The sequence below is a fragment of the Nipponia nippon genome, unplaced genomic scaffold (assembly GCF_047370975.1).
Source record: "Nipponia nippon isolate SJK-2023a ecotype South Korea unplaced genomic scaffold, ASM4737097v1 scaffold_1, whole genome shotgun sequence".
In the NCBI taxonomy this organism is placed as follows: Eukaryota; Metazoa; Chordata; class Aves; order Pelecaniformes; family Threskiornithidae; genus Nipponia; species Nipponia nippon.
This window is the reverse complement of record NW_028262290.1, coordinates 127,240,002-127,257,759: the sequence shown is the minus strand read 5'-3', so window position 1 is coordinate 127,257,759 and position 17,758 is coordinate 127,240,002.

Below are 17,758 nucleotides of genomic sequence, written 5' to 3'. Positions count from 1 at the left end.
TTTGTTACCAAATTAGAAAGGACCTAGAGCAAACTTCTGAGCAGTTATTAACACAAGTCCACATTTGCTAGAAGTACTGGGTACCTTCACGTGCACTGCAATAGCTGGGAGTTACACAATACCTATATCATTTTTCACAGCTTTGTCATTAGCTGGTAATGATTTGATTATTTTGCAGATGAATCACAGTATAAATCTCTTTCACAAACACTACCTCCAAGTATTAATCAAAACCATTAAGGCAAAGCAGTCAGTGCAAATTAAAAAATTTGCATGTCTAAATTAAAAATTACAGTAATACATCATAAATAAATCTTTTAAATTCTCTATGGTCTGTATGAGCATCCCCTTTTTGTGCCTGTAATGAGCCCATGAATACAGCTCCTTTTTCCCCCCATCTTTTTAATCAGGCTGTAATCAAATTTTATAGGTAGAATTCAGGTCTTTCACTTTGAAGTCCACGTTGGATCTTATTCGAGAAAGAAATTATTTTTCTCTCTTCATCTTTTTGAAACCCAGCAAGAGTGAAAGACACAGACTCAAAGACAAGTGTGAAAGACAGGAGTTCAAACCCATCACATATAATTTGCAGTGTCTTTGGCTATAGCAAAGTAAATATTTGCAAAGGGTGGTATATCTTATGCAAATAACTTTGAACTATGAAGAAAATGACTGAGTTGTGTTTTAGGTACTATTTCATTTTAGAACTATTAACACCTTATTTCCAGCATGGAAAAGATTAGAGGAACTCTCATTAATATAAGCCACTACTGAGATTTAGAACATACTCTTCTTCACTATAAATAAATTCAGAAATCTTAAAGAACAGCTCAGCAACCTTGCATTTTTCAGCTAATTACTGTCCTTCACTTGGAAAGCAGTTTTCAGGATACAGAAGTTTGCTGGCCTGTTGCTGCCATTCTATTTACAAGTAGATGAAGTTGGCCTGTAATAAGAATTTTGTTCATCCCCTTTCCCTAACCTCTGGCAAAGGCCGTTTTGAGAAGAGATTTCTTGCAAGGCAGCAAATACAGACTTCAAAGTGTTTGCCAGTTGACACTCTTCAGAACAACGACCTGCCCTGAACGAAGTTTGCTGTGACCAGTTCCAGTATCAGCTGTTGTTTTGTCTGTGATCTTTTGGCTTCACTGTCTCACAGCAGTCTGATGGCTGAACAACCGGCTCCAAAAAGGGACCTTTGTACTAACTCTGGAATGACACTGAGAAGGAACCCTAGGATCCAAAAACCTTTCCCCTTTAGTGCTTTTCTTTCAGGGTCACTGGCTTTTCTTTTCCTTGAGGGTGCACAGTAAAAAGTTACATGTACAAGAGTAATACTAGCAAAAAAAATATAAGATTCCTTAAAAGCAGAGTAAAACTAATAAGAAATTGCTTCTTGAATCTGACTAGATTTACACATAAACTATACAAACCATAAAAAAAAAAAACAAAACACAGACAAACCTTGCATGTCTTACATTCCCCTGCCAATACTTCTCCATGTGAAGAGACATGGGCTTAGTTGATTTATCAGTTGCTTGCTCTGCTATTTGGGTGGCTGAGGACACAAAGACCTTTATGATAATTAGTAGCTTACCTTTCACAGGTAAGAGCACACATACCTAAGAATGTATCTCAAGACAAGTCTGAATATCTGCTCTAGCCAGTTTCTGCGTGGTTGCTTTAAATGGTTCACTTGTCATTTCTTTTGTTGCATTCCACTGTACATACATACAGAGTTCAACATTAGATTTTCGAATTAAGAGGAAACCCTGAAGTTTGCAGATGGAATTGCATTTCAGGAGGTTTTTTTTCATGGATGATTTGATTTAGCCTTCCAGTCCACAGAGAGATGAAGATAGTTCCTAACTGTTAACTTCTGTTTAGATTTAGGAACTGAAAATCAAGATCCAATATTTTGGGCTAGTGCTTTTAGATCTGGTGACATTGTTGTGCCACTTCACTAGTAGATAATAATTAGTGATTTGTAATTTGGCAATTCTATAATACTTTCCATTTATACATTCAAAATGGCTTTCAAAGCATTACATTTCAGACAATGTTGTCCAAATATAATACTGGGAGTTCACCTGTTGAACACAGGAAATTCAGACATGAGAACAGTTGACAACTTGTATCTCAGCATATAAGGTCCATTAGAAGATCTAGGCTTAGGATCTGATGGTGCTCATTGATCATTTGAACAAAAGAAAACAGACAACTTACGAAACAATGCCATGAATCCACTAGATATGAGAGAAAAGAAATTACTTTCAGATTCGCAACTTAATAACATTATTGAAACAAGAGTGAGAGAAACCTTTTTTAATCTAAAAAACTGTATTGACTCCATCACTGCTTCAATTAAATTCAATAAGGACCATTCAAGTTTTTATAGGTGGAGGATCAGATCCTGTCTTTTTATATCTGCGAATGAAATGTCACTAGCAACTTATTTGGCTTTTATTTTAGATTTCTTTGGACTGATGTGATTATTTTGTTTCATCACGGCTGAAAGAAAAGAAAGCTTCCAACTCTTCCATTGTGAGATGGAACAGGACTTGTACTGGGGAGGTATACAAAGCAAAATATCTTTTGCCCCTACAAAAACTATGAAAGTATATACTACCAGAGCAGCTGTGACCTCACATTCTCACACCAAGATCACAGAGGAAGGAACTTGCTGTGCAGCTGACCTGATATTCAAAATTTTACCAACACTGAAGATCATCTGACATTTCCTTCTTATAAGGGTATTTGGGCAGATGAAGGTCTCCAGCAGTGCTAAACCAGTATCGCAGGCAACAGAATTTTACAGACACACACACGCCCCCAAATGTATATTTGCATAACTTTTCCCTTCTATAAGCTTCTGCTTCCGATTTCTTATTTTTTTCTTCCGTAGTGGAGACTTAATGTAAAGCCACTGCATGAGAGAGCAACAGTTTTTCTATTTAGAAAATCTCCTAGAAATCAAGTTCTGCTTAAGGCATTTAATTCAAAAGAACATTGTAACTTTAGTACATGACTTATTATTTCTGCTTTTAAAATTCTGTGCTCCAAAGTTTTCTCTCTACTAATCAATGTACGTACGTAGTAATCATCATGGCGAAGTTCATATACATGGTTCTTAGCATGAGGTTTACACTCACACATTTATTTAGTTTGCAGATTTCAAGAAATTAAGTCTCATTATTGTTGCCTACAGATCTAAGGGCTTCCGGATTGCCTTCAGTGCTCTACAGGTAGTCACAGTCTATCTACTTAATCATATATATTGGATTAGTTTCTTTGGGGAAGGTGAGAAAACCATCCCTGTCTCAGTGCCTTGTGGTTCTTCTTTACCACTAACCTGTCAGAGTGGGTAGTGACTTTATAGATGGCTTAATGCATCAGTTCTTCAAGTGGAGAGAGGGGCTGCATGCCGAGGGGTTAAGGAGCGGCTGGATAAAGAGATGGATACTTTTATGTATAGGGAAAGGCTTGTATACACAATAGTAAGAAGTCTGCTTGAGAATAATGGTATCATATGTACTTAGAAAGAAAATGTCAGGTTTTTAGCTTGAGTCTTCTAAGGTCCAGCTATTGAGAGGGAAATATAAATACTTAGTGTTGATTATTTTGACATTGTCTTAAGCAGGCATTTTGTTTTATTTATAACCTAGAATTTTCACCTTATAGTCTGACCCTTCCAGGCTTTCCATATGAAATTATAAACTTTGCTCATACTGTTCAGACAGAGGTCTGTGCTGCTAGAAATTGTAAATATCATTTTATTCTTAATAAAATCTAGGATCTTTTGGGAAATGCAGTACCACTTTTGGTTAAACAAGGAAGGAAGGAATTTATTCAGATATAACCCGGCACAACAGAGTGAGTTCAGGATTTGTAAAAGTATTTAAGCATTATTTGCTGTACCTAGATTGAGGAGCAGCTGAGTTCCCTGTTGTCTAGTCTGTTGTCCAGATTGGAGACCTGGCGAGATTGCCATGCTGCAACTCACTTGTGATCCTACACACTCAGATCTCCTTCCTGGGCAATTCCAAGTGCACAGTAGCATGCCCACAGCTAGGATTTGAAAAGTGCTACTGAATTCACAGGCATAGCAAAAAGGCCAGATGATATTGAAAATCAAGAGCATACATACCCCTAAATCATTAGTACCTTCTACGTAAAAATTTTTTTGAATGAACATGTTAGTGATTAGGTGGGAAAATTCTTTTTATTTAGTCTGTAATAAATAGTATTTTAATCAATGCCTGCACTAAGCAGCAGTGAGGAATTTTCTAAAAAATCTGCTGAAATAGAAAGGCAGTGAGGATTCTCAAGCCAACCTGGCGATGCATGTTGATGTTTTGTTTTTAACTATCCAATAAGATTGCTCAGATTAACAGGTCACTCAGACTTTTCCAGGCTCTCTTCGTACTGGTGGGACAGACAAATGCACCAGATAGGCTTTTTAAGTAACTGCACAGATAAAGTCTGGACAGTTTTACTATATATGACTTGCCAGCTCAAGCAGAGAGACTGACAGTGTGGAAACAGCTTGTCAGAGCTCAGGTCATGGTTAAAAACTGCTAATGTTAATGCTGACAGCCTGTAAAGTCCCTGCTATCCATGATACCTTTAGTCAAGTTATAAAACACTCTAGAGGACTATATGTATTTCCTTTTCGTTCACTATTTTATCCATTTGTGTCATTACTGAAAATATTTAACTAATTTTGTGAATATCCCTTGCTTTAATCTGCATGATTCCAGCTGAAGGCTGTCAGTGGTACCCAACGTTGCAGCATCCAGCTCCTTTGTAAAGAGGAAGATGTGCTTGAAGAATGGCTATTGCCCGTATAACATCCCGCTCCATGATGCTCCCTGGGCTGCATAAGAACGCTCTCTGACTTAGCTGAGATTTGCTAAAAATGAGGTCACGCAGAGGGGCAGGCAGGTGATGAACTCAGTGGCCACTAGGAAATAAGCATAGTTGTTCCAATTCTGGTATGAAATCATGAAACAGCAAGAGCTGTGTTGTCTTCCTGCTGAGCTGCTTTTCACACAAAGTCCACAGAAGGTAGTTGTACTCAGAGACCTGGGTACTGAGGGCAAATCTGTTATGTAGGGTAGTCCCTCCTTGCTGCGAGACATGCTTTATATCCTGCGTAAAGTCCAGCACTGTCCATGAAATAAAACTTCTTAAACTAAACTGTCTTGTTATCCTTTTAATCTGGGATCAAGCCTTTGCTTTCTCTGTGTACTTATCTAATGCACTCTATTACCACTAAGTAGTCCCAGTAGAGAACCAATATGGCCACTCCTGCCGTACGTCAGATCTAAAAGCTGTATATTAGAAAAAGCTGTCACAGATAGGAGCAGTGGAAAGGATGCAACCTGGTTATACGCTAGGCACAGATTTAGTTGGGTAATTAAGGAAGACTGGGAACCTTTTCTGCCATTTGCTTGACCAGAATTTGAGAAGTTGCTTGCAAATTCATTGAAGGTACTCTTGGCCAAGGAGAAGAAAATATAGCATGGAAGTAGTGTTGTTTGCTGTAGAAGTCACACAGACTGAAAAATAGCAGGACACTAGTAAGAATACAGGTAGATATAACATACAATAGAAATACAATTCAGAACAACAGAAATAAAAGAATCAGGCCGTGGATTTCAAGTCCAAGAATCCGCTCCCCCCCCAGTTATTCTGGGATTATCCCCTGCCAAGCCAAACACAGTACTGCAAGTAATACAGAAAAAAAGCTCACAAGGTAACTCCGTGCTGTCAAAGACATCTCACTATTAAAAAATAGTGTATATAAGGGTAAAGGTGGAGTTTAGACCATTTAAATCTGAACTGAACCTTTTCCTGAAACAGAGCATACTAAAAAGAACAGAGCTATACCTTTGAAGAGATCACAGAATTACAGAATAGTTGAGGTTGGAAGAGACTTCTACAGATCATTTAGTCCAGCTTCTCCTGCTCAAAGCAGTCAAACTTATCTGTTAATAGCTGTGAAAAGAACTGTTTCATAAATATTGGGTGAGTAATGTGTAGAGAGAATGTCTAAAATATCATCAGTCGGTATATCTACTTTAAAAAGCTCTTTGAAAACATGTTACATGGCCATCTGGTTCATCGGGGTGCATAGATTTCAAGACAAAGGAACTCATTCCCCAAAATAACTTTCCCAAATTAGGATACTTTGTCAGTAGTGGCCATCAATGAAAACAACTAGAGCTTATGGCACTGCTCTTCTTGAAGCCTTAGACCAATGTTTTCTGCAGTAGTCAGCTTCAATTTGGTCTTACAGAATAATTAAACAGACTCTTGTTTTCATGATGTCTGTTTAAAAAACAGTTGGGTAGAAATTCTCCACTCTAGAAAATGTCTATATTTTATAAACTTTTCTTTAGCCCTTTGTCCTTGTTTTCCATTATAGGTAAGCATAAGACATATGCTTGTGGCATAGAAAAAGGTGATACTAAAGTAATTGCTTACACATGACAAGTTAAATGTTAATTATTAGAGCATTGTCCAATGTTGACTTTCTCATCTAAGCAGATGGTATATAAATTAATGATGCTTGACAAGTAGCTTCCTATTTTGGCAAACTTTTAAAACTGTTTTAGTTTCAGAATACTTGGTAGCACATAGATGTTTGAATTTGAAAAGTCTTTTTTTTTCTTTTTTGGTTTTGTCAGTGTGCCTTGCTTCTCTTTTTTACCAGTCTGGCATGCTCTCTGTGTTTCTAGATAGTGCTCATTTTTCACACTGACTTCTAGTGCCTTTCTTTCTAATCCTTTTCTTGCAAAGTTTGTAGTCCTCTTCTTCCTAACTCTGAAACTTAAATAGATTTCATAAGATGCAACACAGCTCTTAGTACATTAACAGCAAAAGAAATTGCTAGGAATCTGACATGTAATGTAAACAGGAATGAATCCTGTATGAGCCCTGCAAAGTTTGCTCTTTGATGAAATATGGTTTGTTGTATGTTCTCTCATCATAACTAGATGCAACTAGATGGCTGAAAGAGTCTGAATGTTGTGGAGTAGGTTTTTTGTTTACGTTTCTTTTTTTTTTTTTTAATTGACAAGGCCGCTGTAGCATCAACCCTGTTTCCTGATGTAACAAATATCTCCTTTGTAGTATGAAAGCGTAGCACATGTAGCACCACTTCCTTGGCTGAAGCACGCTAATTCTGTTCCACTGTAGTGGAGCTACACTGATTGATACTGGCTGAAAACTTGGCCCACCTTGCATATCAGTTCTTTGCATAACCAGACAGGGGGCTTTTAGCCTTATGTGAGTAATACTCCTACTCATTTCAATGTGAGCTTTGTCTGAGTAATCCTAACTGCAGGTTTTTGCACTCAGGCAGCAAAACCAATGGGATGCATGTGGCTGAGACAGTTAAGGAGTAAGGCGTTGCCTATGAGGTGAAATACTGTGGCACTAGGAGAAAAGAATAGAAGGAAAATTTCCTGCGATCATTTCCTTGGACAGCCATGAAGAAGCTTCATATGAAAACAAAAGTGTGTCTAGTATAAGATAACATTCTCTATTGGGGCAAATATGTACACTTATGTGCGCTCCTAGAGTATTTATCACAGTGAGCACAAATAAACTTGTCAAAGTTTGTGGTATCTGACAAGATAAAAGGAACAGTCAAAGTAAAAATATGTGTAGGGCCAAATGTTCATGCAATTTATGTTTCTAATTTGATTCTATAAGACAGAATCTGGCACTGCAAGAAATTTACTTGCTAAAGAGGAATGACATACTTCCTATGGAAGGTCTGCATGATATCGTTACTATTTTGCTCAATGCTTACTAGAAAGGATTTTTTGAAAAATTGTTTCAGTAGGTTCCACATAGTAAAGTCTGTTGCCCTGTATTTAGATCACATTTGGTTTGTGGTTATGCTTTTTCTTTCTTCTCTTTTTTCCCCTTCTTTTTTTTTTTTCTTTTTCTTTTCTTTCTCCCCCCCCCCCCCCCCTTTTTTTTTTGTTGTCTTCTTTCTTTTTCTCCTTCTGTGGATTCTCAGCTGTAGGTGACATTATTGTGATGGCTGCATTTCAAAGACCTCACCTGCTCTGTCATCTCTGAATTTATGTTACACTTCATGGTATCAGCTCTAACGATCTTATTCTCTCGCTCTCTCTTTCCTTTGCACCTCTACTCACTTCCTGACACTTGACACAATAAAACACTTTTTCATTTAGAAACTGTATTTAACCCCTTTTCACCAACAGCCTATTACTCAAAAAAGAAAGAAAAATAAATCAATGGGGCGCTACAACTTTGAGGATTTAAATTTTTGTTTATTGCAAGTAAATACATTTACACACTTTCTATAAAGACTGCCTAGGTATAAACAAGAGAGCTACCTGTGCATATCTCTATTTAAAAATTCATAAATGAAACGTGGGCTCCTTTAACTTATTTTTTCCATCAGTCTTTTATAATCAGGCTTCATTTCCTGGCAGTTAAGACAATAAAAGAAAACAGCCACAGTGCTGAAGACAAACTTAACTCCTTCATGCAGATCCTTTCAACCAATAAAAACCTGTAATGTTTATGACTTGGCACATTTTCTTAAATGTTATGGCTTCATTTACGTATACACTAAATGGTATTGTTGGGAAAAAAAAATAATTTAAAGAGCCTTTATCTATGTCTTATAAACAGAGAAACACAACTTATGCATCAGAAATTCTAACAAATAAGTGAGCAGCATATTTAACAAATATGATTATCATTCCAACATGTAACCAGTATCTGTAAGAAATATATATGTGTAAAATTTTGGTAATACCCATCCACAGACGTTACATAAAATAAAATCTTTACTTATTCATTTCATTTCCTTCTTGCTGAAGACATCATTAGCAGACAAAGTTGTCGTTTTTTTAAAGTAGTTAAAAATTCTAAGTACTTAGTGAATATTTTGAATGATTAATATTTAGCCTATTCGTTATTCATGTGCTGTTCACTTTAGCTATTTGTGGTTTGTTATTGGTAGAAGAGCAAGAACTTTGAAGTGAATTCACATAAATATGTATTTTTGAATAGCAAAAGATTATTCAGTAAAGATTCAAGCGTGGGGTTTTGGAGTTTTTTTTGAGATGAGGGTTTATGTTCTTATTGTACCCAATCTATGTTATTTTCTGTTTCTTGAATCCACTCATTTCTGTATTTCTGACTGAGAAAGGACCATAAATATAGTGGAGGAAGTTAAATACAGACTTTACAAATATGGGTACAAAGAGATATTTAAAATGCTGTGTCTTCAGTGAACAGATGGACCAAGAAGTTGTTGTGAATCTGGCTAGGAACTATGGTGAATGATATTTCATTAGCCCATATCAGTTACAGATCTGTTGAACAAAATAAGACTCCAGACATTTTCTGAATTACTCTCTTTTACAGGTCAAATCACAGTTGTAAGAGCAAATGTTCACAAACAGCCACTGATCTGGGTGCCCCAGATTTTAAATGCCCAGTTGGAAGCATTTTGGGTTTGGTGGACTTGCAGAGTAATTTTTCTCTGAGACCCAAACCCAAGGATATCTCAAAATTGAGCTTCAGAATACAAAACATCAGGTAGGAACAGCCTACAGGTGTTAAAAGTCATGCTTCTCCATCATGTAATTTCTCTACTATCAGTTGGACATTATGTCCTCAGGAAAGGTGATTCTTTCTTACTGTACCAGAGAAAGACTCAGGAGATGCAGACATAAGCAATCATTTGCTCTGCCACAGACCTCTCTGCGATCTTGGTTCACTTAACATGCCTTTGGCACCATTCCTCACCTATATAATAATAACTGCTATCTCTGTATTGTGCAAAATAAGTGTGGCAGTACTTCACATCAGTCAATTCCATTTTGAGAAAAAAAACAGTCAGATACAAGAACTATGCATATCTATAATCTAGGGCAATATGGCCTGAATCTTGAGTGCTACTGTGATACAAGTAATTAACATTTTCTTCCTGGAATGAAGGCTGTCAACACATTTTTTAATAGATTCCATGAATTAAGTCATGGTTTCAAACAATTTGGTCTGAAGTTGTGCATTAAAACTGTGGTGAGCCATTAAAAAGATGACTTACCAACTGTCAAAAGCAAAATAAGAACTAAGAAGGTGAAGAGAGTGCTGTGTGACAGCCACCATAGATTTTCCAGACTGAATGCTCAGATGTCTCTTTACACATGGGGTCTGCTGGAAACCTTCAACGCAGGTACAGAAGTCACACCTGCGTCTGTAGCAAGAAACCCTAATTTCCCTGTCAGTCTTTTCTTACCTCATATGTAAAAGATTCTAGCAAAAGATTCAGCCTGATGTTAGTGCTAATTGCAATTTCGTTACAGTCATTGCAAATAACAGTATTGAAATGGTATCTTTTTGAAAAAATTAATGCATTAAACCTAAAGTCTTTTGGTGATCAAAACTCTTTTGATGTTGACTTCCTCTTAGGTAAACAATTAAACTCCACTTTCAACCATAATCTGAAATGTATCACCTTCTAATTTTTTCGTAGAACTAACTCCCACTGACTGTTCGGTGATTCATAAACATCAATGTATGAAGCTGTCAGACTGTAGGTATTGGACGGTAAGGGAAAGGAATATATTGTCCCTCACATAGAATGAGGGAATTCATCACTGCTTCTTTTTGGAGCTTGGTACAGCCTCCTGTGAGCACTACTGTAGCTCCAACAGGCAAGCAGACATTCTCTTGTGTGAAAATCAATAATGCCTCACATGGGTGTTAGCAATGCCTGTAAAGTAGGCGATGTACTCGGCTATAACTATTAAATGCTACTGAAGGAAACCCTCACTTTTCAAAGCTACAGGAAATCAGTCTTTTGAAGTGATCATTTCCTTTAACTCTTTTGGTGACTCCTTACTCTGCTGATAAGTGACACGGCACTGTAGTAGCCTTTTAACATGAGGAATGGAAGGCTGAAAGTAATTCAGAAGGCTATTTTTTTGTTGCAGTAAATAGCCTGTCTGAACCAGATACAAGCTTCTGATGTAACGCTGTTTGTCTTCAAGTACCTTCAACAGAGCAAATCTGCTTTTGTTTTGACATTTTGCTGTCAAATTTCCCGAATGCATAATTACAGATATATTATAGAAATACGAGTGCTACAGCCAGGTCTGCTTCCCAGTCATAGACAGATAATTCCATGAATAACAAATCCATTATCACCCTTGCTACTGACAGCAACAATAACAAAATCATTGTATCAACAAAGGAAACAAATGATGCTAACACATACAAAGGGAATATTGTATTGACCCAGTATACAGGTAGCCATACAGACAAATATACTCTTCTATATATACTACTTTTTATTTTTTAATTTTTGGAGTGAAACAGGGAATTACTCTCTAGCAAGGATGAAAGCCACAGACCTTCCTACTTGTTTTTACAAAAAATCTATGTGTCAGGCTCTCAATGGGAACAAAACAGAATAATTAAGTCCTGGTTTGCAAGGCCCACTGTCCACTTCGTATTTGTGGCAAGCACTGTACACTTCATATTTGTGGCAAGTTATCTTGAGTCCTCTCATGTTAAAGTGCTTTCTCTTCACCTTGAATGCTTATTTGTTGCAAATCTTATGGCATTTTAATGCAAGATACTAAAACAAGTTTGCAAATAGGTTTACTGAGATGTGGGCTAGACTGACCTGCTGCAAAGTGCAAAGGGATATATACTCATCATAGAACAACTAATAGGTGTCTAAGTCCTCCCAGGTTATTCCACACGAGTTTGTTGGGTACTGGGCTCAGCCCTTTGCTTATCTGAGCACCCTATACTGCTCTGACAATGTTCTACCGCATCTAACAAGTCACCTTGCTTAAATGCTAGAGCTGAGCCAGGAGCTCCTTGTATGATTCCAGCGTAAGATGTTCAGCCAGACATACTATGCTTGTTTGTACAATGATCATGCCTGAAATTGTATCATGGTGCCGTACGTAAATCCTATACCATCAGGTCATTCTCCAGAAAGCAGAATAGTTCCAGTTGGACTATAGTATGCGAAGTAAAACATCTAGGGAGAATGCTTAGCAGATGCTAAATTATTTCTCCGATCTATGCAAAACCATTTCTCCTTTGGTCCTATCACAGTAATTAAAAGAAAAGCAAATTCATTCACAAGAGAAAAAAAACTTCTTTTCCACTTCTTGCTTCAGTATCTTCCTTCTAGTCCTAAATCTTTCAAATACACTATATTTATTCCACAGCCACTTGGGGTATAAAGACCTTCTTTATTCCTATGCAGATAACAGATTGAAATCAAATCAAGAGGAGATACTTTTTCACACGGTGTATATTTAAATTTTGAAACTCCTTGGCACAGAACATTGTGGATGTTAAAATATTACATGAATTCAAAAGGCAACTGGACAAATGGATGAAATAAGACTCCATTGAAGTTTTTCTAGCATTAAGACATTCCTGAGCTGCGAGGGGAAGTAGTGCTGCAGTTTTGTCTTGTTCTTATACTCTTTCTAGAACATCTGTACCCGGACTTGTCAGGAACAGGGTGTTCAGGCCCTGATACAGATGTTATGTTCTTGCCTGTGCAAGTGTCCAGCAAAGGCTTCATGAACCAAGGTTACAAAAGATAATTTGAATCTTCAGGATGACTAAGGGAAAGAACAACGCCTTAGTGTTACTGCTATCACAGCAGAAATTCCATTTCTCAAATAAAATAAAAAAAAATTGACCTCATAGAGATCCCCTATGTAGAACCTTTCCAGAACCTCCACAGGAATAGTAACCTAGTTCTGATTAATCAAGCCTTGCAGTATCGTGGATCATCACCTTTATGTATCTGTGAATTACAAGGGATGGAAGTTAAAAAGTCTGTGTTGCATCAGTGGTTACAGCATAATTACATAATCCTAACTATACACTTTCATAACTACCTAGGTTACTACCTGGGTCTGGACCTACGTCTGTCTCTGTGCTGTGTTTTATGATGTAGGAGGATAGTATCTTCTTCAGAATGGTGCTCACTGTCACTAAAAAAATGTGATGATCTATCTGCCCGCACCAAACTAGGCACCAGACTAGCTACTGTTAAGTAGCAAAATAATTTTTGAGAGGTTTCCATGTGATTCTTCATGCTGAGGGGAACTCATATGCAGATTTCTGTCGCTACCACTCCAAGAGGAGCTCAGCACAGTTCTAGGAAATTGGCTTTTGACATCCTGAAGATCTGAGACTGATTATCTGCAGCACTAGTCAGATTTTGCTGGCTGAGTCTGAAAGCAATATACCATACAGTACATTTACTTGAAGAAAACATGTAGGAGGAGGAACGATGTGTTTTCAGTGATCTTGTAAACCCTCAGTGCCCTACGGTACAGGCCAACATTTGACTGCAGATTTGCTGGTGGCAATTTGTTTATATTCGTTCAGGGACACTGTGACGTTCACTGGTGTTCTCTCCACACAGCTCTTTGAAAATGGTGCTAACACAGATGAAGTAAAAAGAATCATGGGAAATATCTGTCTTGATCCTAAGCCACGTAATTGCATTATTTTCTGGAATTCAGAGCACAGTACACAGAAATTCCCAGGGTCCATGGAGCAGCAGGGAGCATGTCAGCAGAGCAGGGCACCTTGCGATGCCCAACTACAGTGCACAAGACCTAGTAAAAAGTATTGCTGTGCTCTAGCTGAAATTATAAGCAGTAACATTGCTATAAGTGAAACACGACAGCACAGTGAAGCTGCATAACCTACTGGGGGTGTCATGAGAAGACATGATCAATCTCAATCTTTTATACTAATGCAACAAATCCTGTTATGTATTATCTCCATATCATTTGGCATGCATTACTCATGGAGAGGATCTCTTTGCAAAGAGACATGAGGGAAGACTGACTCCTTTTGGTTGCTGGAAAAAAAGATGTAAACTGGATCTGTGACCTACAGTAGTTAGTGTGTTCCTCAACGACATACAAACAGTCATCCCTGCAGGATCCGAACAATGAATAGGTCCATTGTCTGTACACCTTTCCCAGTAAAATAAGTGCTGTTTTCTTAAACCAGGGAAAGTTCTACTCAAGAAATTATACTTTGTTGTACTGTAGTGAGATAGTATCACCTGTAAACTTAAGCATGTGTATATATGCAGTCCCTGACAGACATGTGTGTATATATGTACTATATGTGCGTGCCAGTTGTGAACATCTGTCTAAATGAGTGTGTTGACAATGAATTACTCTGGTAGACTTGACTTTTTTTTAGTGTGAATTAACAGCTTCTTGACTTGTTACTACATCAACTGCTAATTAGTTCCTGAGTGTAGTTCAAGGTGTTGGCATTCATTACAAAGCTTTCTGTGGTGGTTTGGATCTTTATCTGCCTCAAAGGCAGAATCTTCAGGCAAAAAGAGTTCTTCAGTTTATACAAAGCAGATGAGAGCAGGGAAAGGAACGATGGGCTGCAAGGTCAGGAATTGGGGTTAAAGACAGCGCATCATATAGATTTGGCTCCAGTAATGTGAGGAGTGCTTTGTTTTAAGTTAGGATGGTGACTTTAACCATCAGGACTAAAGGCAAGATTAATACTTAGAATAAAGACAGAGAAATCAGAACTGGGAACTTCAGGAGATTACCGAACGCCAGTTGAGAGAAGCACATAATATCTATCCCTTGATTCTTAAAAAAAAAAAAAACATACAATTTTGCATGTGATAACAAAGACCCTTAGTAAATATAACCAAGCTAGTGGTAATAAGTTGAAAGGATGACAAATGCAATGCTTATACTTAGGAAAGGTGAAAAAGCTGATCCAGGAAAATAAATAAATAAATAATTCTCTAAGTTTTTCCCTTAATAGTATTAATGAATTCAGATTAGAATTTGAAGGAGGAGATAAATACATGGAAGCCAAAGGAAAACATGATATAAGGCAACATCATCTTTCATGTTGCATAAGAATATCTGGTTTTTATTGAACAATGGACTTCTAACAAGAAGATGTAGCATAACATATCCCTCCTGAAGTTTTCCAACTAATTCCACATATGAACACTTAAAGTAATTCAGTTTTGGAAAGTCTTTAACACTTAGCTCCCAATGAGATTTTAAAACCTTGATTTTATTTAAATCAGTTAATAAAATAAAGTTTGTTTCAGAAACAGGTGACTAAGCATACATTTTGGAAGCAAAACTCAGCTTATTTTTCCTAACCTACTCCTTAACTTACTACTAATGCATTAAATCCAGCTTGACATAGATAGGAAGACTCATACCATTCACACATAAAGTATTGGGCCATGTTATCTTTACCCAAAAAAATGTAGCAACAATAAATTTTTTACCTCACAGCAAAATGCTAGAAGAGGAAAGATATTTTATTCTAGAGTATCCAGCTGAGATAACCACTAAGTAGAGGGGAAAAAAGTGTTGGGTTCATCTAGCTATTTCAAGACAGCAACAGCCTAACGTCTCATGTGCTTTCAGAGCAAAAGATCTATCAAAGCCTTGCCTGAGCTGGCTATAGTTTGTCTCAATCTTTTTTCTTCCTCTTGACTTTCAGAAAAGAAAATGTTTCTTTAAAAACCCTGTTCATAAGCCAAGAGAAACCAACTCTTCTGCTCATTTCCTATCTATCTTTTTCCTTCTCTAGGCTTAATCTGCCTAAAGCTAGAAAAACCTTCCTTTTAGGGTTTTATTAGCAATTGCATTTCCTTGATTTGCAGAAAAGCTATACTACATTTTATTTAGTATGCTGCCAGATTTCTTTGTTTGGCAGAGTTACATTTTTCATGAGTTGCTCATTTGCAAGAGTTCAGCCTGTACAGAAGAATTGATGGCTACTGTATCCATGTTAATGTGCTACACTAGAGAAAACTATCTTTCTCTACAGAAGGTTTGAAAAAACCAGTGGCATGGTGTCACAGCCAGAGTGGTTGACAGTATAAGAGTTTTTGCATGGAGCAGTGTGAATTTGTCCCTGTGCCACACTTTCCTTACTGTAGGAATATATCGATGATGAGTGCTTCCTTTCACTCATAGCGGTAGAAAAGTGTTAACATCTATTTTCGAGCCTGGCATAACTTTTCATGGGAATGTTTCATGGAACTACCAGTGGAAAGCTCCTCTGTGCTGCTCCTCAGCATCTTTTTCTCTTCCGCTTCTGCTTCTATATTTTTTAACAATAGAAAGTCCCAGGTCTGAATTTTGTTGGTAGTGCTAGGTGTTCTACAGATTACTGTAGGATATTCATCAAAAGCAGTGAAGGACAAATGAGACTGGATAGAGGGGATTTCTATTATATCTTTTTTTTTGAGGTAGTGAGATTTAGCCACAAAGTATTAAGATTTTAATCTATGTGTGAAACTAAGAGACTGATGTTAATCCCAGATATAATGTCTGACCTATGCATTTCCCTTTAAACAAAAAACACAAACGGGACTGCTTCATCTTGAAATCAGAAATATTCTGATTTTAATTAATTCATTATTCTGTGAATGACTAATGATGTAAATATATGTTTTGCAAGCATATATACCATACTATGTTACATATGTAAAGTTTTCAGTGGGTAAAGGAATAAGGAAACTTTGTATACTGTTCTATATACCTGCTACTTTGCTTTTTACACGCTATGGAAAGAGAAGATATTCGCTCGTCATGTACGCACAGTGTCTGTGTGTACTAACAAAAAATGAACACCTCCAGATGACTAGTCTTAATATCTTGATTTCTGTGGTTGCCTCTGTATTGTCCTGTAAGATCACCCCACAGCCAGCCCACTGATGCCAAGCTGCCTGGCTGCCCACCTCCCCTTGGTCTCAGGTGTCCTTAGGGACATTTTCGGAGCCACGTGGCCGAGGTGCTGTGGGGAAGCACCATCCTCACCCTTTCCCTGGCCAGACCCCTGCCTGAGGCTGCCGCCACCTTCCCCGCAGAGAAATGTGGGTTACTCCATGGCCCAGTACCCCTGAAAGCATACAGTGCCACACAAAAATGCCTACACTGGAAATTTATTCGGCTGTTGGTATTGCCACCCTATGTGCTGGGCAGGATGGCCTCCTCCCTCACTGCCTGGAATCTCTCCTGAGAGTCCATGGGAACAGTCTATGAATGTGGCTGACCACAGCCAGAGCCAAGAAGGGACATCTGTGCAGACAGACCCACACAGTGGTGGTGGCTTCATTCCCCTTCGTCCTTGAGGGGTGGTGGGCCCTCCTCACCGTCCTCACCCTCGTCTTCCCCTGCCCCCTGCCCTGCATTGCCAAGTGACCCTATTCTGCCTGGCAACACCTTGCTGGCCTGTGGTCTGCCACCAGCCAGCGACAGATCTCCATTCAGCAGCGCCGCACCCCTCCCAGGGCTGGCAGCCATTTTTTTTCTTCATGGTGGCTGACCACAGGCCTGTGCTGTGGGAGGCCTGGGCCTGGCACCCAACCTTTTCCAAAACCCAGCAGAGATGTGCTCAGGTGCATCACTTCTGAACTGGTAAGAGGCCTGCCTGCAGCCTGCATCCAAAAATGGGGACGTGATGAGAGAGAAGAGAAATTATTTATAGTTGGGACACAGTGCCACACGATCCCTGCTCGTCACCTTGTCCCATATCATCCAACCCGCTTCGCTATTCCTCCCTCTTGTATAGCTTCAAGTTGCCATGCTGGCACAATTTCCCACAACCCGCAGCTTATCTCCTTACTAGGTGCTCTTGCAGGTACGTTGCCTCCAAATTACCCTTTTTTCCTCCACAGAAAAGCTCCATG